This window comes from Felis catus, chromosome D3, assembly GCF_018350175.1.
Source record: "Felis catus isolate Fca126 chromosome D3, F.catus_Fca126_mat1.0, whole genome shotgun sequence".
Classification (NCBI taxonomy): Eukaryota; Metazoa; Chordata; class Mammalia; order Carnivora; family Felidae; genus Felis; species Felis catus.
The window spans coordinates 54,848,809-54,876,110 of NC_058379.1; the positions used below are offsets into that span (position 1 = coordinate 54,848,809).

The following is a 27,302-nucleotide window of genomic DNA, read 5'->3' on the forward strand; positions in this document are numbered from 1 at the left end:
AGGAGGATTCAGCAGAGTCTTGTTGAAAATGAAAGAACACATGAATGAAAAATACGTGTATGAAAGAATGAAATACCTGCAATCAGTTTATAGTTTATAGATTTGGCATAGAACTGTCACCTTCCCCTCCATCTATTCAAGATTTCTGGCATCGGTTCTGTTATTAAGGTTTTGATTAGAATTTTTACTTGTTTCCATACTTGCCCAGCATATTACACAAGGCTTTTGTTTCACCACATTAGGCTGGCATCTTAGCAAATCACCATATTCCTCAAAATTTGTTTACTTCCTCATTGCTAAAACAAGATTTCTGAGCTATTTCTCTTTCTGGACAGAAAACCCTCTCACTTTACCTATTTCCTCTCATAATTTTATTTGTACTTGTTTTAAATATTCTTAATGTGAAATATTACATGGCAACATAAAAGTAAACACCTTGTATTCTACAATGTGGACTGAGATATAAGTGGTTAACAATATCATTCAAATTTCATTGTATTACTCAGGGGTCACATTTTGCCTCTTCCTCACCAAAAATTACAACCATCAAAATTATAATCCCCATGGCTCCAGTTTATTTTTATTACCTATGTATCTCAAAACAATATACTGTATCATATTTATTCAGAGTTTTACAACTTTAAATTAATGATATTATACTCTACAAATCATTCTACATCTTATTTTTATTGTTTAGGAAATTTTTGAGATTTATCTATATTTTTATACCTAGGTGTCTTTTGTTCTTTTTCACTGCTGTATAGAATACTACTGTCTTAGTACACTGTTCTATTGATGATCATTTCAGTTGTTTTCAAATATTTTCACTATTATAACCAAAATATACTATAAGGTTTTTAAAGCTTACTTATTTATTTTGAGAGAGAGAGAAGGGGGGGGGAGAGAGAGAGAGAGAGAGAGAGAGAGAGAGAGAGAATCCCAAGCAGGCTCTGTGCTGTCTGGACAAAGCCCAATGTGGGACCTGAACTCAAACCTTGAGATCATGACCTGAACTGAAGTTGGACACTTAACCCACTGAGCCACCCAAGTGCCCCCCCTACTGTAGGTTTCTTACATACTTGTTTTTGTGTCCTATGTTAGAGTATCTCTGGTGTATACACATGGTAAAGTACATTCTGGGTTGTAGGTTATTTTTTTTTTAACCTTCAATAGTTCTAGATATAGTCCTTTGTTATTAACGCATTACAAGGATCTTCTTCCAGTTTATTTCAGTGTTCCTATTTGAAAACATTTATTTTTAATAGAAATAAGCATATAAATCAGTTTGGATCACCCACTGCTCAAATCCACAAACAATAGCAAAAGTCATTAGTCAGACAATTTAGAAACTCATCCTAAACACTCAGAAAAATTAAAGCCTTAAAGCCAATGATTGTACCATATACTCTTCTAAAAGCTAATAAATATATTTATATACTTCATCTTTGTAAGATGTTGTTTCTTTTCATCTATGTTATTTTCATGGTTTTGATAAGGCTATGAAATTAATGTGCTATTTTCCTATTCTTTCATATCCTCATGAAAATATTAAGCAACTTTAGAGTATCTTAAGTCATCTTAGTAGTCATGATTACCTCACACATTCTTTTCAGTAATCAGTGCAAACATATGGATAGCCTTCCAGTAATTGTGGAAAACATATTTATTTGTTTATTCTTACTGGATTTATCTTTAATTCAGCTGATTTATTTTATAATAATTTAAATATACACAATAATGGTTAGAAGTCAACCATTCTTTTTACAAAGAAGATTTTAAAAGGCTTGACAACAGGAAATACTACATAAATTGTTGAAATGTTAAAAAAAAAATAAGGGTACCTCAGTGGCTCAGGTCATGATCTCACGGTTCATGGGTTCGAGCCCCCATCGGGCTTTGCACCAAAAGTGCAGAGTCTGCTTTGGATTCTGTCTCCCTCTCTTTCTCTGCCCCTCCCCCATGCATGCACATACTCGCCCACTCTCTCTCTCATTCTCTCTCTAAAAATAAATAAACATTAAAAAAATTTGAATGCTAGGGGCGCCTGGGTGGCGCAGTCGGTTAAGCGTCCGACTTCAGCCAGGTCACGATCTCGCGGTCCGTGAGTTCGAGCCCCGCGTCAGGCTCTGGGCTGATGGCTCGGAGCCTGGAGCCTGTTTCCGATTCTGTGTCTCGCTCTCTCTCTGCCCCTCCCCCATTCATGCTCTGTCTCTCTCTGTCCCAAAAATAAATAAACATTGAAAAAAAAATTAAAAAAAAAATTTGAATGCTTTTTCCAATTTTTAAACCCATAATGTAACTGACATTTCAGTTGGAAACCATAACAAGGAAGCAAACAGGAATCAGAGTCAGCATCCTGGCCAAAGTCAGTAATCAGAGATTTGATCTTGACTGAGCAGAGGACTGACCAACTCAGTAGTGACTGAGTCTAAAGATCTAAAATGTCTAAACCAGATTGCCAATTATATTAATTCTTCTGTAGTTGCATATAAGAAAACTCAATTTAAGCAAAACAAAAAACAAAAACCCCACAAAAAGCAAACAATACAACATAAAAAAATATTTATGGAAAAGATACTGGATAATTAGTGGGGAGTATCAGCAGTCCATCTGTAACATAAGCAGGAATACAGGTACTCAGATGCCATCAGCATTCTGTCTTGGCCTCCAACACTCTTTTCATACTCGTTCTAGTTTTCTTTCTACAACTTGACTTTTCCATGTTTCACAAATCTTCTCTGATGACATTTCCTGAGACTATTACTATAGAACTTCAGCCACCGAAATGAAGCTGACTCTTTCTCAAATTGGATTCCAGTTATGTTTGGAGGGATTTTAATTAGTCTTACTTGGGCCAAGTGCCTATCAATTGTTGCTGGGAGGACAGGGTACTATTACTGTGCTAGCTTAAGTCTGTTCTCCATTCCTGGCCACTGTTATGGCCAAGGATGAGGCTACCGTCAGCATAGCTGCCCTCACTATAATGGTGCAGATGGTAGGGTGAGGGAAAGGATAGGGAAATAAGTCTAAACAGACATTCCCAGGGGCTCTATTCCAAAAATGGCAGGCAGACTAACAAGCTGTGATTCTACACAGAATATTTTGGCAATCATGCAGAGATGTTTCTAACAATTTGAGTTTTTCCAACAGTGAACAAAGCTATATTGTGAGGTAGAAAGCATTATGTAAATAAAAGAGATTATGGATAAACTATAAAATCATTTATTAAGTGTTATATAGGAAAGATTTGGAAAAGTCTAAGAGACTGGACTGCATTATCTTCTAAGATCCACTTTGATGGTTGATAATGCTTGATTTATTTCATTTTAGCCATTCATTGATTCGTTTAGCAATTTTTAGAGTATGTATTATGTCACTGTGCTACTTGTTTAGGATACAAAAGAATGAGACATCTTCTGTGCCATCAAGGTACTCACCAATTTGATTATATATATTTTAGTTAATACCAACAAATTTTAACACAAGGTCTAAAAGTTACATGTCCACGAGACAATAAAAATTTTCCTTGGTGTATTCCTCACACCCCTTGCCTCTTTACCACACGTTCCATATTCTAGCCATAACATAAGTCATCAAAACAAGCCATATACTTCCAGGCTGCCATTCCCTTACACATTTTTTTTTTACTCTACCTTCCTTAGGTGTCTAATATGATGTCTCCTTTTACTTCTCACCACAAAACAAATTTACTTACTCCTCCATGTACTTTATTATTACTTCAGTAACATATTGTACTTATAGAATTTCTTAAATAATTATGCACGTGTTTTTTTCCCACTGAATTATGAGATGTGAGAGGACAAGGATGTTGTCTTATTTAGTTTTTATAGTCAAAGTGCAACACAGTAAAAACTCAAAAAACTGATTGTAACAAGATAAGGATAGTGAACAATGGGAAATTTCTGAATGAAATGTGACTATAAAAATTAAAGTTAGAGTTATTGTTAATAACAGAAAACAAAATAATTGTCATTTATATATATTTATAAAAACCCTACAGATGACATTTGCTCGTGAAGTAGCATAATCTTACCTTAAACATAGAAAAGATTCATATTTATAATAAAGTATAGGTCAATATTCCAATCACATATTCAAGGAAAAACATTTCAGTTTTCAATATGCAATCATTATGATCATTCTTTTTTTACTGAAGTATAATTAACATACAATGTAATATTAGTTTCAGGTGAACAACATATTGATTCAGCTGTTCTATACATTACTCATTGCTTACCACGATAAGTGTAGTCACCATCTGTCATCAAATAAGGTAATTACAGTATTATTGACTATATTCCCTATGCTGTACCTTTTATCTCTGTGACTTATTTATATGTGGGATCTAAAAAACAAAATGAACAAACGGAAACAAAAACAAACACAAAGCCAGACTCTCAAATACAGAGAACAAACTGGTGCTTGCCACAGGGGAGGTGGGTGAGGTAATGGGTGAAATTGGTAAGGGGGATTAAGAGGTACAAACTTCCAGTTTTGTAATAAATAAATCATGAAGATGCAATCATTATAATCATTCCTGACAACTATTTTCAAAGTTATTTCAAGAAACAATGGAAAAAAGTTTGTCAAACAAAGCTCAACCATTAAAAACAGATAATCTTACTCAATATGCATTTATCAAATATTGACTTCCATTTTAACCCGAGTTCCAAAATTTTTAAAATCCTAGAAAATTTATAATGCCACAACAGTGATAGAAGAAATAATAACTCCTGCCTTGTGTGTTGCTTTCACAAAGACCATCTTTTTTCTAATCTTTTATTCTTTATTATATAACATATAGATTACATGTATTATATGTTATAATATGTATATATTATATTACATACTTTATATATTATATATTATAATTATATTAAATCATATATTATATATATTATATATATTATAACATATTATATCTTATGTATATATATGATATATAGGCTATATATTTTGTGGAAATGTGGAAGGATTGCAAAATGGCAAAGAAAATTGCAAAAAATGCATATTTTCCACATCTTTCCCACACATATAGATAATAATTTCATTATAAATCTTTAAACTCTATTCTTCTGATTCCTAATCTCTTCTCTCTTTTTTGATGAAGTTCTATTGACTTTATATTATGTTTATATTACATCCAACAGATTAAAGATGCATTAAATATTTCATCTCATGGTTTTACTAAAGCCAAATACATTTTCAGAAAGATTAGATATCATCTTTCTCTACAAATCAAATTAGAACTGAAAAAGTCAGTTTCCACACATATATTCACAAAGAAATCATATGTCATACTCTGAATTTGTCTGAGAGATGAACCTTTCACCTTCTGATAATTACTTGAGACATAAAGAATGACAACTCAAATCAACTTTTACAGTGTTAAATTATTTCATAGGTCAATATCACGTATTAAGTTGCTATTTCACATCAAACAGTTTTACATTTTACATTTGCAGACAAAATATAAAGTACTAATTCATTCATATTCAAGGACTACATTATGTCTAAAATGTAAAACAGCAAATACTAATACATTTGAAGCCTCAAAACTCTTATGGAAGAAATACTTTAATTAGAAAATACTATTTCATTTTACTATAAGACAACTTTTGTTCCTGAAGGAGTGTACCTTTCATTTTACTTTTTTTAGACTGTCAATAACTATTGAATACTTCCACCTATTTCTGATAGAAATTTTAAAGAATATAAGAAAATCTTGAGACACAACTCCTGCACTCCAAAAGTTTCGATTTATTGGGAGATATTATTACTAACTTTCTGAAATAGCTAGAGAAGTCTTGATGCAAAGAAAGCAAAAATGATAGCTTGAACTTAAAACATACCTTATATGCTCTTACTCTCACTACCACCTATGAGGTAGGCAGAATTACTGGCCCTGTTTTGCCAACGTCTTACAGCTGGGCCGAGTAGAACTGGATTTAGCCCTGCAGTCTATCACCATGCTGTTCTCTAGGCAAGTATTATAACCAGTGTTCAGCGGGTAAAACAAAAGTAAGAAAAGAGTTCTCAGGACACTTCAGTGTGCTATTATGTACAGTAACTTTAAAACAAGAATGAAATGTGCAGTATTTCCCAATCATTGGTAAAATGTAAATCTGATTTTAGCAGAATCAGGGGAAATGATTACAAAGTCTCGGAGACTATAGAATTAGGCTCAAAATCAAATAGATTAAAAGCTAGATGTAAATGAAAAAACAAACAGCCAGAGGAAACTTTATTTAAAAATGAGATGAGAAAGGTGTCTGAGTTCTAGAGTTATGAATCCATAAAAATTTAAAGCCATCCAGCTATATTAAAAAGTCTCCCATATCAGGAAGAAATTCTTAAAATGAGAGTAACAAAAAATTTCTGGCTTAATATATAAATAGAAAAAATTGGTGAGAAAAAAATGAAATATTCAAACAGAAAAAATGAGCAAAGAACTTGGAACTAACGACCTCTAGACACACACACATGCACACTGGGGAAAAAGAGCAAATTAATATAGAAAAAGTATTTAGTCTTCATGAATTAATATGATAAAACTTTTCTGTAGAAGTTATAGTAAAGTAAGAAGAATCAATTTATCACATAGCAAAAGGTAATATAGACATGCTAACTGCAAAAAGAATGTCTATATTGTGAATGGATATATTAGCTGAATCCTATAGGAGAGAAAAATAATATATAATAGAAATAATATACATTTCTCTTTGATAAAGGAAACCATAATTTTTTAAAAAGGAACCTCTTTTAATCAGGGAACCATACTTAATGAAATAGGAAATGTAAAGAAAAATCACTTTTACCTAGAAATTCTTTTAATTCAGGTAACCATGTTATGAATCATTTATCTTCATTAGTCATTAAACTAGAGGATGTAGAATATTTGTAACCCACGGACACAAAGAACCTATTTGTTAACCAAAGTAAGCTTAAACTTGAAATTGCCTCATTGTTACAGTTAGATTATATGTGCTATTTTGCTGTAATTCCATGTAAAAAGATAAGCACTTTCTTATGAATATTTTTTCTTTCCCACCTAGAATGTAAACTTTGTTTTCAACAATTTTGGTATATGTACAGATAATGACGCATGGATAATCACATTAATGTATATTATGAATAATGGTAAATTTCTTGCTGAACTGATGGGATTCCACCAAGTTGGAATTCAGTTAATTTAGAGGAAAATTTTAAGTGTGGTATTCTTTACACAACTCAGTTTGTATCTACATCAATAGTATATTACTAGTGGAAAAAGTTGTTCTAATGGAACCATAGGTTTCACTTAGGAATAATGGAACCATAGGTTTCACTTAGGAATGTTAGTAATGTATTTCTTCAGCCCTAATGTAAGTATTACCCTTTCATACCTTCTCCCCATACACACACACACACACACACACACACACACACACACACACACCCCAATACAACATCCGTAGGTATACATACCAATAAGAGCTCTTCTTCCTAATTTTACACACTCTAGGATCCTCAGCAACAAAGAAACAAACTTCTTTTGAAAAACAATTCTAGTAACTTACCTAAAGAAGGACTGAACATAGCAATAAGGAACACATTATCTCCATGCTGTTTCTATCTATAACTAATTCATTTATTGTGTTTTACTAAGAGAAACTGTAAAAAATATTTTGGAAAATTGTTTGCCTTTTCCAATTGATTTAATTGCTTTTTAAAAGATATCAACAAGCAGCTGCCTTGAAATTTTTCAAGTCTTTTGTCTATTAAGGAACTAAATGTTAAGACAACTCAGTTACATTGATTAATGTAGTATTAAGGTACATAAAATATGACCTTCCTACAGGTTTATTTATTGCCTTTGTAAGAAAGCCTTTGATATTATCAACTATTCTGAGGTTATATTTGAATAATGAAGAAACTACTCTGTTCACTAAACTTCATTTAGAAATTTTAACAACACTCATCAAGATCTGTTTTGTTTATTCTTCTAATACAAGACTGTTCATTCTGCCTGTCATTGTGATGAACTTTGTAGGGTTTAAAGGCTGAATAATCTTAGAGGAATCCTGAGCTTTCCCACAGGAGATACTTTTTCCATGGGAGATACTTTTAAAATTCTATTGAGAGCTGTTACTTAGTGCTGATATTTCTGCTTTTGCAAAAGAATTATCCATACTTTGGCATGGAGCCTGCAGAGTGTATCTGATTTTTATTCATCCAGATTCCCTAAATGATCTTCCCCACAATGCAACTACTGGATTAATGCAAAGCATATGTTGCTAAATAAGAAAGAATTCTAGTTCCTATGAGCTACCAAGTTAAAATTTAATAAAAACCGAAAGACTAACTCTTCCTTGAATATGGCCTCGGCAAAAGGTCATGCATTTTTTCCCCTCCCTCCTATAGGTCTTCAAACACTAAATTGAAAACAGGTAATGTACTGCTGCCACTCACCCCTTCATCCACCATTCACTCAGTTTTCCTCTTCTTAGGTTCTTTCCCAGAGCCCACTAAGTCATCTGAGGGAAAGGAAAATATGAGACTACAACTAACCAGAAAATAAAGAAGAATAGGGTGAAACTTGACAATGAAGCTTTATTTCCCTCTAACTGCAGCTTTAAGCTGTTAGTTGAAAAAATTTAATAAAATACTGAGGTTTCCTATTACATGTTTCATTCTACACAGAAATGTACCTTAATAGCTTCCCACTCCATGACTGGCCAATAATTCAACACAAGAGATTTCTTTGTATGGGAAGGTATACTTTCCTATACTTTTGAAAAAGAAAATCAAAATGGACGTCACTGTGAGGTTATCATTTTGCCATGGGGGAGAAAGTAAGTCTTCTATTCATGATTCCACTTTTGAAAGATTTTAAAATACAAACATTTGGGTTTTTTAAATTACTGTGATTTAGCCAAGATCTCAATACAAGCATTACTTAGTTATGTTTTCTAGGAATTATATGATTTTCACTGCTAAATGATTTCAATTGTTAATATTCAGTATAGAAATCAAAATTCATCCAGTGGTATAGCTCTTGAGAAATGTTAAGCCACACTGGAAAATTAAGCTTTCCAGTAATTTCCTTTCTTATTCTTAAATTATCAGTTAAGAGAAACAGTTTTTGTTTGCTACAAGACAAACCAAAGATGTAAATAAAAATAAATAAATAAAAGCACCCAGGAAGAAATCTGTGCTTAGTGAAATAACAGACAAATAGAGAGCAAATGTGTAACCATCTGGAGAATAAGAAAATCAAAAGTAATAGGCGGCATTCAGAATTTATTACAAAGAAATTATGCCAAGAGCTTCTTACTGCAGTTTTCTATGGAAATGTTCAAATCAGTGGATAAAGAAATACATTATATACAACCTATTTGGGTCCTACTGATACAATTTTGTACATGATCTCATGGCATAATATTTGCTAAGTAATCTAAATTAGCTTGGCTATAAATGCTGTCACACTGATTGAAAACTTGCTATCACACCACAAACAGCCAGTCATAATAAATGATACAATTTGGTGGAATTGTCTAGAGCCAGAGGGATATGATATTGGGTCATCTTTGGCAGTGTATTATTATAAAATGCAAAGAAATTAATAAATCTAAAAGCAATTGAGACACCAAACAGATACAAAATAGAGGGTAGAAAAGAGAGGAGACTTAATGAAAACTAAATAGGTCAAACCAGCAAAAGTTCATCATCACCTTAACGAGGGCTATAAGGGGGGATACACAATGGTTCCCATCATCGTCAGAAGTATAATTTTGACAATTCCACTTCCATTTGCTATTTCAGAATCTAGATGGAGAAGGAGGAGAAAGAGGAGAAAAAAATAAAATGTTCTTTCCCACTGTCTAAATCAACCCTTTAGAATGTACCCTGATATCAGCATTTCAGAAATCAAATCCAGTTACCAGTTGGCATTTTCCTCCTGCATCTTTGGATGCAGAAATTATTTGTTTTCTCTTTGAAGCCACAGTGCTTGGCATGTGTTAAATGGCCAAAAAAAAATTTTTCTTGCATGGAATTGTTGGACTCTGTGTGAGAGAACAGAATCTTAGTTTGAAGGGCAATGATGAAATTTCTGAGCCTGTTTTCTAGAGCTGTGCTGTCCTAGTGTCTTAAAGACACTACCCATGTTAAATTTTAAAATTAAAAATCCCATTCCTTGACTCTACTGGCCATGAAGGACTCACTGACCACAGGTAGCTAGTGGCCACTGCATTCTGGAACAGTACTATCATTGTAGAAAAGTGTTTCAGATCAGACAACACTGTTCTAGAGCATGTCAGTAGCATATGATAATTTTCCACCCATATTTTCTAAAATCTATATTCATTTATTCATTCAGAAAATATTCATTGAATATACATTATATGCTAGGCACTAAAGACACAAAAATAAACAAGACCCCTTTTTAACCATTTAGAACCTTTTGGGGAAAGACATTAGTGAATAGATAGTCACAATCCAGTGCCATCCCAGAGGGTTAATTGGAGGAGAGCATGATTTGGGGCAAAAAGTAATCAAGAAGAAGACTACTAGTCAAGGTGAATATTTTTAAAATTAAGCCAGATGGAAGTAGAAATGGAGAGGAGAAGAAAGTACCAAAAGGTACCTAAGAGGCACAAACAGCATGATTTGATAAGAAATTGGATGTGGTAATAGAAGGAGCAGTCTAGAGTAACTCCCAAGTTTCTGGCATGAGGGAATGAACAGAAGGCAATGCCATTAACTTCATTTGGGTCTATGTGAGGAATAACTGGTAGGATTTAGAGGAAAGATGACTATTTTAAGTTTATAAATGGGTGCTTTATAATGCTATATGGGTGTCCAATATTCTTGAGAAGATCTGAGATGAGCTCAGAGGTTTTGGTACTATCATTGGGAGCTGGCAGTTTGATGAGATCACACAACGACAAAGAAAGGAATGCTGGCAGTGAGTGCCAAGAAAACAACATTATCAATTTCTTAAAAATCTGCAGGGAAAACAGAATAAATGGGATCATAGAAACAAAGGGGAAAGAATTTTAAGGAGGAGCCAACAACCTAAAGAGCTTCAAAAACTTACATAAGATAAAAACTAGAAAGAAAAAGTCCATTTAATGTGGCAACAGGTCATAAATGACCTTAAATGACAGTAGCAAAAGTTAGGTAGCAGGAATCCCAAGAGTGAAGGAATGAGAAAGAAGAAAAGGCACGAACAGACCACTCTTTCCAGAAGATGTACTGATACAAGATGTAAAGAGCTGTACACAAATTGATAGGTAGATATAAGCAGGGATGTTTATTTTGTTTTCTGGTTTTATTGTGGAAAACGCTTGTGCATTTAGTTTAAAAGTTGCCATGTCTATAGGCTATGCATATAATGGGTTCATCTTAGCTTGTTTGGATTAATTGCAGCTTATCTCCAGAGCTACCGACCCTTGGCCAACACTATGGAATGCATTAAACTAAAGATAAATGATGTTTTGAAACCATGGGTCTGTGAGTTGTTTCAGAGCAGGATATATCAGCCTGCCAGCACTGTTTAGTAATAATAATTGGATTTATAATTACATCTAATTTCAATAGAGCCTGGGGGAGGGGAACTTTCAAAGTTAAAGCTGGAAACATAGCTAGAATATATCTACATGAGGAGTTCATTACAAAAGATCTCCACCGTGAGCAGATTTGGGTTTCCTGCTACAGAGTGTTTCAGATGCACACCAATAGTGCTTACAGACCTGTCTGTACAGACTAAGAGCACCTGTATGACCCAGAGGTGGGAGAATAAAGAAGTATGTGCCTGTGATCTCTGGACACCTTTCCATGCATATCTTCTGTTGTTTCTATGCTATATCCTTTGCCTATAATAAAGTTGTTCTGAGAGCACAGACAGTAAACAGAGTTCCCTAAGCAGTGGAACACTAAAGGTAATTAACACATAATTAACACTGGCTAGCATAATGTTACTAGCAAAAATATCCTGTTCTTTGTCAGTCTGTCAAAGAATTTGTCAAAACTGTGATCTGGGGGCTCAACAGTTACAATTCCTGAGGATAGTTTTCTCTTCAGGAAAAAATTTATAAAGTCTTATTTCCACAAAACAAATTTAAAAGAAAAATATTATCCAGTTTGTCTGTGAAGCATCTTACTAACCATCAGTGATATCTGACTGACTGATTTTCCATGCAAAGCATTTCATTAGTTTATTAAGAGAAGCAGTCCATTTTAGGTACTCATACCCTCTTGGTTGTATTCTTCCACTGCCTTTTCAACCATTTCATCATCCCTCCACCTTCACCATGTGATTTCATATGCCCAGGCACCTCATCCATTTCATTGGCTTGTGCTTACATCCAAAGTTTTTCCGGCATCCTAATGATGGATTAAATCCCCTCAGTTCACACTGAAAGGTCTTTTAATTATCTCTGCTCACATAAACATCCTATAAGTACCCAGGAAAAGAGACCAGATGGTAATGTTCATAGATACAGACTAAGGTGAAACAGAGGGATAGAGTGATGAAAGTAGATTATCAGACCGTTTAATCAAGTGCCGAGGAACGTATCTTTTAAATCTGTAAGATGTGGAATTAAATTCCAGATGGGCTCCCTATCCGCTATATGACCTTGAGAAGACTACTTCATGTATGTGAGCATCAGTCTCCTCCTCTGGAAAATGGTAAAAACAGTAACGTCTCAAAGTGTTGTGTGAGGATTAATATAACATATATATGCAAACTTTTTAGTCCACTGGCCTGCATATAATAAGCGTTTAATAAGCCGTGATTTAAATTCAGTGAATGAGGGGCACCTGGGTGGCTCAGTCGGTTAAGCGTCCAACTTCAGCTCAGGTCATGATCTCATGGTTCGTGAGTTCAAGTCCCGCGTCAGGCTATGTGCTGACTGCTCAGAGCCTGGAGCCTGCTTTGGATTCTGTGTCTCCATCTCTCTCTGCCCCTTCCCTGCTCACTCTCAAAATAAATAAACATTAAAAAAATAATAATAATAAATTCAGTGAATGAGAGTTCACTAACAAATTATATATTCATGAATACAATCTTAACCTGTCCAAATCTCTCCATACCTCAGTTTTCTAATAGGAGGGTAAAATTAAATTGACCTAAGTGAATTTCTTTGAACATTGAGAGACTGAATACACAGAGGAACAAAGGCCAGACCATATGTAAAAACAGAATGCTAACCCACAACCTCTACACCAACCAGCCTAGGAAGCCAAACCACCACCTGTGCAGTAATCAGCCAGGAACAGTCAGGACTTTGTCAATTACTGCCAGCTTCTCCAATACCTGCCTGCACTTACAACTCAGGACCAACCAGAGAAAGCCAGATAAACCCTTCAAACCAATCACGTAGGATATCTTGCTCCTGGTTAGCCCACCTCCAGCTTCCCCATGCAACAGCCTCTAGTCAGAGCATACCTAAAGTCTTCTCTTTTTTTCCCATTAGAAAACGTTCCCACTCCCTTGTCTCCCTTGGAGTTTCTGCCCTTCACAAATGATAGTGGCGACTCCCTTGCTATTGTAAGCGCTGAATAAATAGCCTCTGTTTATTTTCATTGGGTGGTTTTTGTATCCACAGCATTATAACTGAGGCTAAAAGTTCAGCACCAATTTTGAAATTCCATATATTTTTATTAGTGTTATTATTGTGCAGAAAAAAACAGACATCATGATCATTAAGGCTCACCCATGCGACCATCTGTTTGTGGATATACTACTTTTCCAACAGGCATATAATCCAGAAGCTTGTGATCAATCCAATTCTCTCCCTTACATCATTATCACAACACAGATTCTTCGACTACTTTGAGTATTCCAGCTGCTTAATCTCTCTTATTTTCCCTTCTTGCCATACATTTTTCTGCTTTCCATTTTGTCTGAATTCCAATGTCTAGCATTTTAGTAATTCTTTAGTCAATATTCTCATTAACCTTAAGTTTCATATACCTAGATAAACTCAGGGTAGACAAGTACCGTTCTTATTTGTTTTTTCCCAGAAACTCTCCTTCCTTTAAAAAGAAAGAGGGTTCCTTTCTTTTGAGAACTTGTTTGCCCACTCCATCCACATGTTTCAATAGATTGCAGACAACTCTAGTGGTCCTAACCCCAACGTGGATGCTGTAGGAACAGGCAGGTGAACCAACTGGGATCCAGGAGATTCATCCCAGGGCATTTTTAGATTTTATTGTTAGCTACAAGGTTGGGAATTTATGAGTCCAGAGCTCTTGGCAATCATAGTTCTAGCCTAGTGGAATAAGCCAGTGTGAGAATGAGGTCCATAACTGGAAGGAAAAAGAAAGAGTGTATGCAGATTCCATTCACTGCTATCGGGAATAGAGAAGAAAGAACAAACTCTGAGGATTTAGTGACAAGTTAGTTGAGTCTGAGGTTATGTCCAATCTGAGGCAAGAGGAGAAGAGAAAAGGCTGGGTTGTGTATAAGAACTGTGACAGTTACCAACATAATGGGACTTAACCCAGGTAAATCGGTAGATTAATGTTCAGACTCATAGTTTTGATAGTTCTGGAAATTAGCTGGATATGGTTAATAATAAAAACCTTAATAGTGCAATAATAAAGTGAGAAGTATGTATTCAGGATTAAGAAGTATTATACATTCAAGATAGAAGTGCACTAGTCTCACATATAAAGTCTAGAGTATAATTTAACATAAACTAAAAGCTCAAAATCCTTCAGGTTGTTGGATGTGTCTCACAATTGGCCATTCATTTGTCTTTGAGTTTTTAACTTTGGTAAGTGATGTCCTAAAATCTATTTGCCACAGTAGGACCAAGAAATGACTGGCGGGGGGGGGGGGGGGGGGGGAGGATATCTCTTAAAATGCTACATTTGGGTCAAGATGCCCAGACAGATCATGCAATAGTAAGTAGGCCTGGGAGGTTACCAAGTCAACAGACAAATATTTACTGAGCATTCAAGAATGTCGAGAAAGCAATTGAAAATGCTTTGAATTGGAAGTTGAGGACACCCTTAGTCTCCTGGATTTTAAGCTTCCTAATTTTCAGGCCTTGGCCAAGTCATCTATCAGCTGTGTGCCTCATTTTCCTCATCTGTAGAAAGGAAGTGTTATTGTGGAGCATCTTATTTGAGGTGCTGTAGGACAAATAAAATTCCCAGCCCTAAATAGGGTGTGCAGTATTTGGGCAGACACTGGACAGATAAAATATCAAAAGAAAAACAAATAGCAATTCAAAATAATACTACATGAGCCACCACAAGGAGGCCTTATAAGCAAAATAAAAGGTAGAAATAATTACTTTAAAAGAATAAGAGCCTAGGGATGCAGTTCTAGACAGTGTGAAGTACAGCTGGGTGGCCAGTGGAGGGAGACTTTACACCCCTTCCCCACGCCACGGGGATTTTTCTCAAACTCGCCGAGTGTCAGCCTTACCACACTGATTAAGGATTGACCCGAACGGGGTGTAACTTGGGGCACAGGCCTAGATGCTGCCGGGGAGCCGCGCAGGCGGCCAGGAGGAGCGCGCAGCTCCGACTCACCGACTCCGCCCGTCTCCCAGCGCCGCCCCTGCCCACCCCGCCGCCTCGGCGGCGCCGGCCGAGGCCCTCCGGGTCTGTTACCCGGTGTCCGGGCAACCGCGGGCGGGAGGCGGCCCGCTCCGGATCTCCGGGCGCGCGCTCCCTGGGCCTCCCGGGCGGGTGGTGTGCCAGCTCTGAGTTTCCGCCGCAGACCAGCCCACGTGGGGCTCCGAGCGCCTGGCCCCCGCGTGCGGCCGCCTCCGCGCGCTTTTCCTTTCGTAACCTACTTGCCCGGCCAAACTGCTTCTCTTTACTGAAGAGGGAGGTGTGGGCCCGAGTCAATACCTTTCCTACAGTACTTATTGCGAGAATCAAGGGATCACAGCCTTCAACTCGAAGATAGGAGGACTTTGTTTCTTACTCTCCAAAGGCGGTTTCTGGTATCCTCGTTATCATTTCTATCAAAGGGAAGCCTTCCAGCGTGTTTCCTTGCCCCTTGGTACAAAACAAGAAAGTCTCAAAGTGGTAAGCTCCGTTTGCTTTGGTTGCTGCTTCTAAGGTGACCTTACTATTGAAAAACCTGAACAAACTATTAGGGACGAAAGGAAAACTGTGTGACCGGAGCTTGAGGTGGGGAAAGCAATGAATTCAAGCCATTTGTGTAAGGGTCTATTTCTAATAAAAACCAATTTTTAAGCACGGTCCGTCTCACAAAGCATAAAATATTTGTTTCGTCTTCAGGGAATATAAATACTGTGACCTGAAATAGCCCTTAAAAACACTAGGGCGTCACCAGCTAGCCTTCTTGGATGAAACCAACCGCTAGATGATAAACTAAAGATAATTTAAAATATAGCATCAGGATAAGAATTAGCATTCTTACACAGACAAATCATATTTCCAGGCAACACTGAGAACAGGCAAAGGCCTGCCAAGGTTAAGTGATCAAAATCTATTACTTTAAGACGCAATTCAATTAGTAATCCTTTACAGTGGTGGGAAATCTGCAAGGCCATACCTGGAATAAGATCATTCCAGCCATAGATGTAAAAGAGGAAGCAATAACAAGCAAATTAGAGAGAGGTCTTAATCTTAAATTAATATATGCAGAAGCAGAGCCCTTTTTGTAATTAAAAAAAAAATAGATTCCAGAATGCACCCTCCACTTCCCCATCTCCTTCCATTAATTATTTAAATTTGACATGTTAGCAATACAATGTTAAATTTAAATCAAATGAATCATTTGCATGCCAGTAAATATATATTCATGAGGGTTCAAAGTATTTATGTGAATATATTAAAACAATACCTAGATATTTCCCCCAGAACAAAACTTTACCTACTAGAAACTTCATTCTTGACAGTTTTCTCTTAATTGATTAGAACTCATTGATAATTGCTATATATATATATATTATGATGGGCAGAATTCTTTTTTTTTTTTTTTAAAGAAATCCAATGATACTGTGTGAAGTAATCATGAGATTTTTTTTTTCAACTTTTTATTTATTTTTGGGACAGAGAGAGACAGAGCATGAACGGGGGAGGGGCAGAGAGAGAGGGAGACACAGAATCAGAAACAGGCTCCAGGCTCTGAGCCATCAGCCCAGAGCCTGACGCGGGGCTCGAACTCACAGACCGCGAGATCGTGACCTGGCTGAAGTCGCATGCTTAACCGACTGCGCCACCCAGGCGCCCCATGATGGGCAGAATTCTGAGATGAATCCCAAGGACCATACCTCCTGGTATATATGACCTGCCTAGTCCTCTGGACTTTGAATATGATGGATTTTATTCTTTTCATTAGCTTGCTATATGATACAATTGACTTTAACAAGGGAGCCGGTCCAGAGTGGCTTGAACCTAATTGGGTGAACTATTAAAAGGAACTGGCCTCGGGTCACCTGGGTGGCTCAGTCAGTTAAGTGTCCTACTTTGGCTCAGGTCATGAACTCGTGATCTGTGAGTTCGAGCCTCGCGTCAGGCTCTATGCAGACAGCTCAGATCCTAGAGCCTGCTTCGGATTCTGTGTCTCCCTCTCTCTCTGCCCTATCCCACTCATGCTCTGTCTGTCTGTCTCTCTCTCAAAAATAAATAAACACTTAAAAATATTAAAAAATAAAAAATAAAAGGAACTGGCCTCTTCCTGGGGTCAGAGATTTGAAACATCAGAAGGATCTGACACAAGGCATATTCTCCATCATCAGCTTTGAAGATTGAGGGACCATGTGGCAAGGAGCGCAGGCAACCTCTCAGACCTGAGAATGACCCCAGCTGACAGTCAACAAGAAAATGGAGACCTCAGTCCTACAACCTCAAGGGACTGCATTCTACCAACAATCTGCATAGACTTGGAGGAGGACTGTGCTCCAAATGAGAATGCATCCTGCCAACACCTTTGATTTTGGCCTGTAAATCTCTGAGCAGTCAACCTCTCTTGGGCTTCAGATCTACAGAATTATGAGCTAATAAATGGTTTTACAATTGGGGTAATTTGAAATAGAAAACTAAAACACCTATTAACGTTGAATAAACGAAAGTGAGATTTTTAAATACAGGAATATCTCAGTAATTCAGGGAAGGATTGTAGCCAAAGTTCAAATAAGACAGAAATCAGACACTGTAAAATTAAATCAATACCAGATCAATTATAAAAAAATAACAGGTAGATAAGGTCATCTTATTAGCAAATAGAAAAACAGATTTTCTACAAAAATAGAACAGAAATAGCAGATTTTTCTATAGCAACAAGAAAAGATAGAGACCAGCATGACATATCAACAGTACACAGAGTAAATAGATCAAATAAAAATACATTCCCTGCAAAACTATCATTCAAGAATGAGAGCAAAGAAAACCGTATTTTGAAATAGCAAAAGTTTATCATTAACGGACCCATGCTGGATGATGTACTTCAGGAAGAAAGAAAATAGTAAAGATATTGTGAAGATATATGGTTAAATCTAAACAGTCTTCCATTGTATGAGAACATGTCAACTATAAACTTGTTCTCCAATTGTTCATGGCTTTCTCTTCCTAATAAGCCTTTATCCGATTAGTCTTTAAGATCTGTGCATGAAACTGTTTTAATTTATCTCTGACCCTATTAGACCATTTCAAGAATTAGATTTAACAAGAGAGTGTTTGGGCCCCCTTTTTAACTTACACCAGAACTATTTAGAGCTGCTTTTATATTAAATAAATGCATTACCACACCTGCCATAGAGAATTAGCTGGATTCTTCTATTTATTGATAATAATGATGTATTAACATGGACCAGCAAGGTCCTCAATAGACAGTTGGAACCAGTATTTAATTATATCTGAAAAAGTGGCATGATATCAATTTCTCTAAATTAAACATTATTGTGTTTGGCAAGACATTCTCCAAAATTCAATTTGCTTATATCAAATTACTTTTTACAGCAGCTTGATTCAGTTTTATATTGTAAGTAATTCACACTGATGTACAATGAGAAAGTAAGAAGTTCAAAGAGAGCATTACTAATGTTTCTCTATAATGACATATAGTTTAAAATATTTTAAGACCAAAACCGTTTTGCTCCATCATCAATGGTGTAGAATTTGGAGACAATCTTATACCTATTCATGTGCTAAAGACTACTGTTACAGCTTTCTAAAGTAAATCTTCAATGATTCTAAATACTAAACATTCCTACAGATACCCTGGTTGTCACCCTGTGTGAGGTTGTGGTCATTTATTCAGGCAAGCTGTCCCTGCATTTTCATCACAAGATTCCACTTATCTCATCTACTTGTCACAACGCATATGGATCTGCTTTCAATCCATGTACTTTATAGAATACATACAACCCAGTACTTCATCAGAGAATATAACCTCAAACTCTCTCTGGGCAGTTTTATCAAAGTTTGCTTGAAAGGACATTATTTACAAAGTGTATGTTGTTTTAAAGAGGCAGAATTTGGAGCCTTTTCTTGTGGTTTCAGATATTTTCCTGAATCAGGTGCAACCAACATCAAGTTACCTATTTGAAAATTATTAGCTTCCCATGTAATGCGGTCATTTTTACAGTTAACGTTACTCTTTCAACTTTTATCAAAGGGAGCTTTGATTAAAAGATATATGAAATGTACCACTACGTTAATGGTAGATAATACTGTCCATCATATCACTCAATGGATCTATACAAAATGATGGGTAGAAAATTAATGTGTGTATGCAAGAGAGAGAGAGAGAGGTTTAGTGGGGTATCAGGAGAGATCTGACAGGCAGTTGTTTAACCCAAGGAATGAGTGCAAACCATGTATAAATTATGAGATGTATATAGCTATTCAGTTTCTCTTTTTATCCTAATAGACATTAAGCCTAATTGTAGCAACCTTGTTAGCCCTTTGGTCTTTATTTTCTACTGTCATTTACATTGCATTAGCTTTCATTATATATTGTGTTGCACATGACTTTAAATTTGTTGTGAGAAAAAGTTAGTTATGTAAACGTAAAGCAAAAGTGAATATGAAGGGAATGCTTAATAAAGATATAGCCTGTAAATTTCATGTAATTTAATAAGCTTGATTATCAACACTAATTTCTTCAGTATTGGGGGAAAATTAAGTTATAGTTTTATTTTTTAAATATTTTAATTTTTTAAACTTTTATTTATTTATTTTGAGAGGGAGAGAGAGAGAGAGAGAGAGAGAGAGAGAGAGAGAGAGAGAGAGAGAGACAGTGTGTGGGCACAAGCGGGGTAGGGGAAGAGAGAGAGGAGGGGAGAGAGAATCCCAAGCAGGCTCCACATGGTGAGTATGCAACCAATGTGGGGCTTGAGCTCAAGAACCCTCAGATCATGATCTGAACTGAAATCAAGAGTCAGCTGCTTGATCGACTGAGCCACCCAGGTACACTTTAAATTACGGTTTTGTAAGACAGCCATGATTTCATATGATCCATAGCACTGTCTTAGCACATTTAGATATTGTCTGTAAGATAGCATTGACTATGGCATTGAATCTAGTGCTCTAGAATTGATAATAATAGTGAAAAGTACCAGACTTGCAATCTGCTAAAGGCATAGTTTTCACATCTCCAACCTCTCATGGAAACAGACCTAAGTAGTATAGTAAAGAATTAATCTGGTGGTTTTGGCATATTACCTATGCCAGGATCTGTGTCCCAGCTGCCCACACATAGCAGCCCTTTCAGTGGCAGCCACCAATCTAGGTTTGATCATCTTTACTTCTTTTGAGTTGTTCTTTCCTCTCCCACAGGGTAACTTCTAGTCAGTCTTCTGCTGAGAAACTTTGTTCCATTGCCAAAGCAAGTCACTTAAACATGAGATGGATGGTTGGATGGATAGGTAGATAGATAGGCAGATACATACATATATACATATCATGAGCAGGTATCATGAATTACCTTTCACTGGAAAAAACTGAGAGGGGGAAAAATCTCTTTGCTCATGGCTTTGTCTATGATCAATGGAATCATCACTTGCTAATCTCTTGGACAGATACTATCCTCTCTTTTTTAAATGAAACTGTGGGGGCATCTGGCTGGCTCAGTCGGTAGAGCACACAACTCTTGATCTCTGGGTCATGAGTTCAAGCCCCACATTGGGCATGGAGCCTACTTAAAAAAAAAAGTCAACAACAACAACAACAACAACAAATAACAAGAGCGCCTGTGTGGCTCAGTCAGTTAAGCATCCAGGTCTTGATTTCAGCTCAGGTCATGATCCTGGGATCGTGGGATGGAGCCCCATGTCAGGCTCAATGCTGCACGTGGAGTCTGCTTAGGATTCTCTCTTTCTCTCTCTCTCTGTTCCTCTACCCTGCTCAGGCACTTCCTCTCTCTCTTTAAAATAAAATAAAATGTAAAACAAAACAAAACAAAGAGCTGCTATTTGGAACAGGTTATATGACTTGCCCAGAGGCACAATTAGTAATTGGTGGAACAATATTCAAACAAAATTGTGACTAAAATCAGTGCTCTTCACAACACACGACTGAGGGAGTCCATTTTATAGGAATATATAAAACTCATCCCCAAATAGGTAATTAATTATTGTTTCTTCTACATATTTACTTGTGAATATTTCACATATTTCACAGTAAATTATCTGGTCATGATAATCACCAGGAGATGGAGGAAGAGAGTCAGGAAAAAGAGGACTTGTTTTCCTTAGTTGGTAACCGATGGCAATTGATGGAATACTCAAATGAGGACACTGCGGAAAACTTAATAAAGGCACTGTCTACACAGGGCAATACCCAGGAAGAAGTGTAGATTTATTTGAAAGTAAATTTAGATTAGTCACAAATGTATACTGAAAACTCTAGGGTGACCTTTAAAAATGTTTTTAAGAATTATATTTGATATCATAAAAGACAAAACAGAATCATACAAAATGCTCAATTAAAACCAAAAAGGGAAAAAAATAAAAAATAAAAAAAAACCCAAAAAGTGATAGAAACAAAGGGGAACTTAAAAAAAAAAAAAAAAGAAATGAAGAACAAATGAAACAAACCGAAAGCTGACACTCCCTGACTTTAAGGACATAATAATTATAATAATCAGGACAGCATCGTATTAGTGAAAGAATAAAAGAATAGATCAAGGTACAGAATAGAGAATATACAAATAGACCCAAACAAATAGAGTCAATTAATTTTTGACAGAGGAACAAAAGCAGCTCAGTGGAGAAAGCTAGTCTTTTCAACAAATGGTCCCTGGAACTGCTAGACATCCACATGCAAAAATAAATAAATAAATCCAATTACTTGCCTTAGACTTTCACGATAAATTAGCTTAAAATTTATCATAGACCAAAATGACGATTTTATTTTTATTTTTTAATTTTTGGGGATGATGACTTTTTAGATACAACACAAAAGTATGATCCATGAAAGACAAAATTGGTAAGTTGTACTTCATTAAAATTAAAACCATCTGCTCTTCATAAGATTCTGTTAAAAGAATAAAAAGTCAAGACACAGACTGGAAGAAAATACTTTCAAAACATATCTGATAAAGGGCTTACATCCAAAATATACAAAGAACTGTGAAAACTCAAAAACAAGAAAACAAGCAACTCATTCAAAAAAAGAAAAAAAGGCCGAAAGATGTAGGTGTGATACCTGTGAAAGGAGAGTGGTAGGCCAAGCCCCTGGCTGTTCTTCAGCTCTGAGAATGTCTCAGCCAAGCCAATGGGGAGCTCCGGGGGTGGGGGGGGATTTGGGATTTGTCCATTTTTGGGGCAGAATGTTGGGCAGAAATGGCCTGACTCTAGTGTCAATGCCAATCTACCGCTTTCATGCTCAGTCATTGACTGGGAGCAGCCCCAATGTGAATGCTTATGAGGCATCCCTAAGTTGCCTCTGCCAGAGGCTGCCTGCTCATTACTTATAGTATGTCCTTTCTTACAGGGACATCTCTATCTTAAGGATAGAGAGATGAAGATTTGACACATTGTTATGGAAGGACGTGAAAGCATACTGCTATCTTCCAAGTGAATCTAACTTGTTTCTGATTATACTTACTGATAGGAATTGAAAAAAAGGAGGATTTGTTAAGTCTATAGTTGTATATCATGGACTAGGGGATCTACTGGTTTGTTTCAGTAAAGATTCCACATCTGGAACCACAGCTGCAGAGCACCAACTGACTTTTCAGCAGCCCTACAATCATTCTCAGGACCTGGGTGACTTTGCACAAAAGTGGTGATGGGATAGGGATCAGTACCTTATTTTTTTCAGGTCTTTGATCATGGCACTACTCATTAAAATTCCCCAAGATGTGGCATTATTACTTTTGGTTTACTTTCTCAGAAAGAGAATTAGCAACGGGGGCTTCTACTTGGCTTTTATACCATAGTAACCCCCACTTCATTGGTCACAGTGCCAATGTGGGGATTCCACTAAATGTTAAGTATATCCATTTGCACTGTACTTTCTAGAATTAGGGTAATAATCATATGATTGGCATATGATTTCAATGAATCCAGCAGGAAGCATTTCCATAATCTTCATTCTAACTAGTGAACTGTGGTGGCATTTTGGGTCTCTAGAGATTAGCATCATTTCAGAAGCAAGACCTAATAATGCCCGGAAGTTCTGGGTAAATTCCTTAATACATGTGATTATGCCTCTTGGTCCTTCTGGGCAAGGTCTGGAGGAAGAGTCACATACTGTACTAGCAGTTCCTCATCTAAGGTATTTTATGTTTGGAAAGTGGCTGAGTTCTAAAAGTAGGTACAAGTGTATGCATTCCTTAAGGAGACCTGATTTGGTTTTTTGCCCACTAGATCTAGAGACTTTCTGCCTATATGTGTCAAGACGTATGTCATAGGCTGCCCAACTGTTTTATTCCTAGATACCTCACAAGCAACTGGATATCATCACAGTTGCCCATGGGATGTCTCCTGTGATTGTCACTCTGCTGGTGCTGCTCATTGTGATCACTGCCCTTACCTTGTATCTGACAGTAAAGTGCATCTACCTGGCTTCTACAAAAGAAAAATGGCTCTGACATGAAGGGAAGTTCATTGGAATTTGGGGGCTCAAATTCCATAGCTTTGTCTGTGTCTGTCCAATGTTTCTCTTTTTACTGCACAGTCTCTGCTTCTCCATCAATGCCCTTAACTTAGCATGAGACATTTAGAAATGTTAAGCACTTAATTGGTACTGGATCCCTGCCTTCATTAGAGTCAAGCTGTGGGCTTGATTTTTGCCATATTTTCCCTGACTTTAGGAGATAAGGAGTTCCTTGAAAGCTAACATAGGAGCTTTCTCAGTTTCCATTGATGTTCTGAATTAGCATTGGGTCAACCGAAAAGTCAACAGACCACCCAGCCTTTGTATTCATTATTATTGCCACAGTGACTAGTTAACAAAGACAGTTTATTTCCAAACACCTTACTTTCCATATCAACCTCATCCCATGCCACTGGTAATAACTTGAATTACGATAATGCCATCACATGACTCAGATTACTATGTTACATTTCTGTCTAGTGAGCAGTGCTCACTAGTGCTCTTTAGTTATGTGAGAACGTCAATTTCAGAATCCCAATTCGAAGTTATGTTTCCTGGTACCATTATGCTATCAAACACTGTAGCAATCAAAGTATCAGCAAAAAGAAGGCATTCTAAAGTGGTAATGTGGAGAGCTAAATAAAAGGATAATTTACAACATGTAATTAAAGGTTTAAGGGAAACCAAATGACTGGTGAAAAATTGTAGGAATAACATAAAAGGTAGTTGTTGCCACCACAGTCTAATGATGTAAGGGGAAATAGAAACTAACAGAACCACGCAAAGCCCTAAAAGAGGATCATCTAACAAGAATTCTCACCTTCAGCAACCTAGTAGGAGTGAAAGTAGAAGAATAAATACCTTAATATCACTCTCTTCCTACCCTCCAGTCTCTTGCTGGTGTCTCCCATGAAGACCTAAAATCCAGAGAGCAAGGGTTCCAATTGACTTAATCCAAATAACTCACCCTTCTCAAATACAGAGCAGGGTGGTGAATGGTGCAGAAATGGGTGCAGAGGAGCAAATGAAAAGTATCCAGTAAAGTGTTACATGCTCTTATAGATATCTAAGAAGGCACCCTGAACCAAACTGGCCCAGTGTGGACCTAGCCTCAGGATAAGGGATAATAGAAAATAGCAAAATTTTAAGATATTTTGGGTAAAGATATAAAAGTAGAAGGATATATAAGCTTCCCTTTCTGGTTGAAACTCAGGAAGATGCTGAGCCTCAAAGAGAAGCCTCTTAAACCAACATGGTATAATGGCATATTAGAAATTGTGACACAGCTATTTCATATGGAGATAATCTGAGACAGCCCCCTAAATGTCACAACTCAAGTCTGTCACACCAACAGAAAAAGGAGGAAGTGCAACCGAAATGTTTCTATATTCACCACCCTCCTTGAGAAGATTGTGGGAAGTCTGAGATGGCTGAAAGAAATGAAAAAGCCCTCCAAATAATCACAAGTGTCCACAGCCAACCAATAAAAGCCACAATGAGACCTTAAATGTGGCCTCAGATGCCAGTGGGACCAAGTGCTAAGAATCAAAGACCTGATGCACTCTGTCTCAGTTGGGCAGCATAGAAGAGAAGATAAGCCACACCCCTCAATGACAAATTGTTCCATAAACCACAGTGGGAAGAAGAGTCTTTGGTCTACTCTGCTTTGATGGAGTACAATTGAAATGAAAAATATTGGAATGTCAGCTAACTTGAAATTAGTTAGATTCAGTTATTAACCATCAATAAAAATCGGTGTCCAAAGTAGAGGTTGTTCAGTTGACAACTAAAAGTTACATCTGCCACCTGACTATATGATTAGAGAATTCCTACCAGAAAGCTTTAAACACACATACATATGTAGTATATCCACGTAATGTGCTCCACTAAACATAATATGAGCAAAATTTTAGATCGAGATGAACAGATAATTTTCTATATCCACAGTTCTGTTGTGATTATCATCAGACATTTCATTTGAATTCCAACAAAATATTTTACCCATATGGCCCACTGGGCTAATCAGCACCACTCAGCTTAAAGTGTTCCAAGTTTTCTCTTCACATATTTCTGTAACTCAATATCATTAAAAAGTTATATTTCTAAAGCAGCAAGCACATTTGTAGTTATTTTCTTTTACTTGAATCTGAGATTAATTCTAACTGATTGTATACTTCAAATTTATAAATTTTACAAGAGAAATAGCACAGTTATCCTTAATGAAGCCCCTGTGGTGTGTCAGCCCAACCAGTGACTATTACCACATGTCTTATTTGGCCTTCATGGTTTCCCTCTGTCACGACATGCTATTGTTAATTATTATCTAGAATTCCCATGAAGTTTATGTGTGTGCATTGCCTTGGAGTCTTCAGAATTTAGTCATGACTATTAAAACAAAAACGTCAATTTTAAGAGAACTCTACCTTCTGTTAGAGCTTAATAAGTGAGAAATATAAAACTAATATTCTTCCTGCTTTTCAATATATAATGATGACAGTTTCTAACTAATAGCCATTTATGCTTCAAATGAACACAACATATGCCAGGTTTCAGTCTCAAGACAATTTTTTATGACCAAGTCACCAGATCCTAAGGAGAAATTTTTATAGTTGAAATGTTGTTACTTCTTTTGTGCACACACAACAGTTGCAAGGCTTTTGTCAAATTAATTATTTTCATTAATAATTTAGAAACTCAAAAATGATTCTTGATTTTAATGTCATAAAACCTATTAAAATGTTCTTTTATAGTTTCTATCTTATTAAATTTATCTGCTTCAAGATCTAGTTTTCATTGTAAAATTGATGCACCTAGCTAGAAATACACACTAATGAAAACTAGTGCTTCCAAAGCCACATGGCCTAATGGCTTCATCGTGGTAAACATGACATAACACATAGAGTTGTCAAATCACTATGTTGTACACGTGAAACTAACATAACATCGTGTGTCAACTACAATAAAAAAAAGTTACATCAAAAAAGATTAATATTCTCCTTGTTTTATTTATTTTTTTAAATTTTTTTCAACGTTTATTTATTTTTGGGACAGAGAGAGACAGAGCATGAACGGGGGAGGGGCAGAGAGAGAGGGAGACACGGAATCGGAAACAGGCTCCAGGCTCTGAGCCATCAGCCCAGAGCCCGACGCGGGGCTCGAACTCATGGACCGCGAGATCGTGACCTGGCTGAAGTCAGACGCTTAACTGACTGTGCCACCCAGGCGCCCAATATTCTCCTTGTTTTAATATAAAAAAA

At 36.5% G+C, this 27,302-nt stretch overlaps 1 protein-coding gene and 2 long non-coding RNA genes across 9 annotated transcripts in view; 2 read left to right on the forward strand and 1 right to left on the reverse strand.

Moving 5' to 3' along the window:
- Window positions 1–15,685, reverse strand: part of CCDC178 (coiled-coil domain containing 178) — a 497,365-nt gene extending 481,680 nt beyond the window's left edge. For 4 of the 7 annotated variants that reach the window (XM_045042043.1, XM_023241866.2, XM_023241863.2 and 1 more), the window contains exons 1-2: window positions 15,556–15,679; window positions 9,735–9,828 (exon numbers count right to left, since the gene is read on the reverse strand). The gene's annotated coding sequence lies outside the window, so the exon portion shown is untranslated. Of the gene's footprint in view, window positions 1–8,472; window positions 8,538–9,734; window positions 9,829–15,314; window positions 15,444–15,555 lie in introns of those variants that run through there. The other 3 variants (XM_045042045.1, XM_045042044.1, XM_045042046.1) reach the window with 3 other exon arrangements.
- The window catches only part of LOC123381360, a 120,132-nt gene that overhangs the window by 17,713 nt on the left and 75,117 nt on the right, over window positions 1–27,302 (forward strand). The window lies entirely within an intron of this gene.
- LOC123381361 lies at window positions 4,237–25,812 on the forward strand. Its single transcript, XR_006588248.1, has 2 exons — window positions 4,237–4,294; window positions 23,885–25,812. It is a non-coding gene; the product is annotated as an uncharacterized LOC123381361 (long non-coding RNA).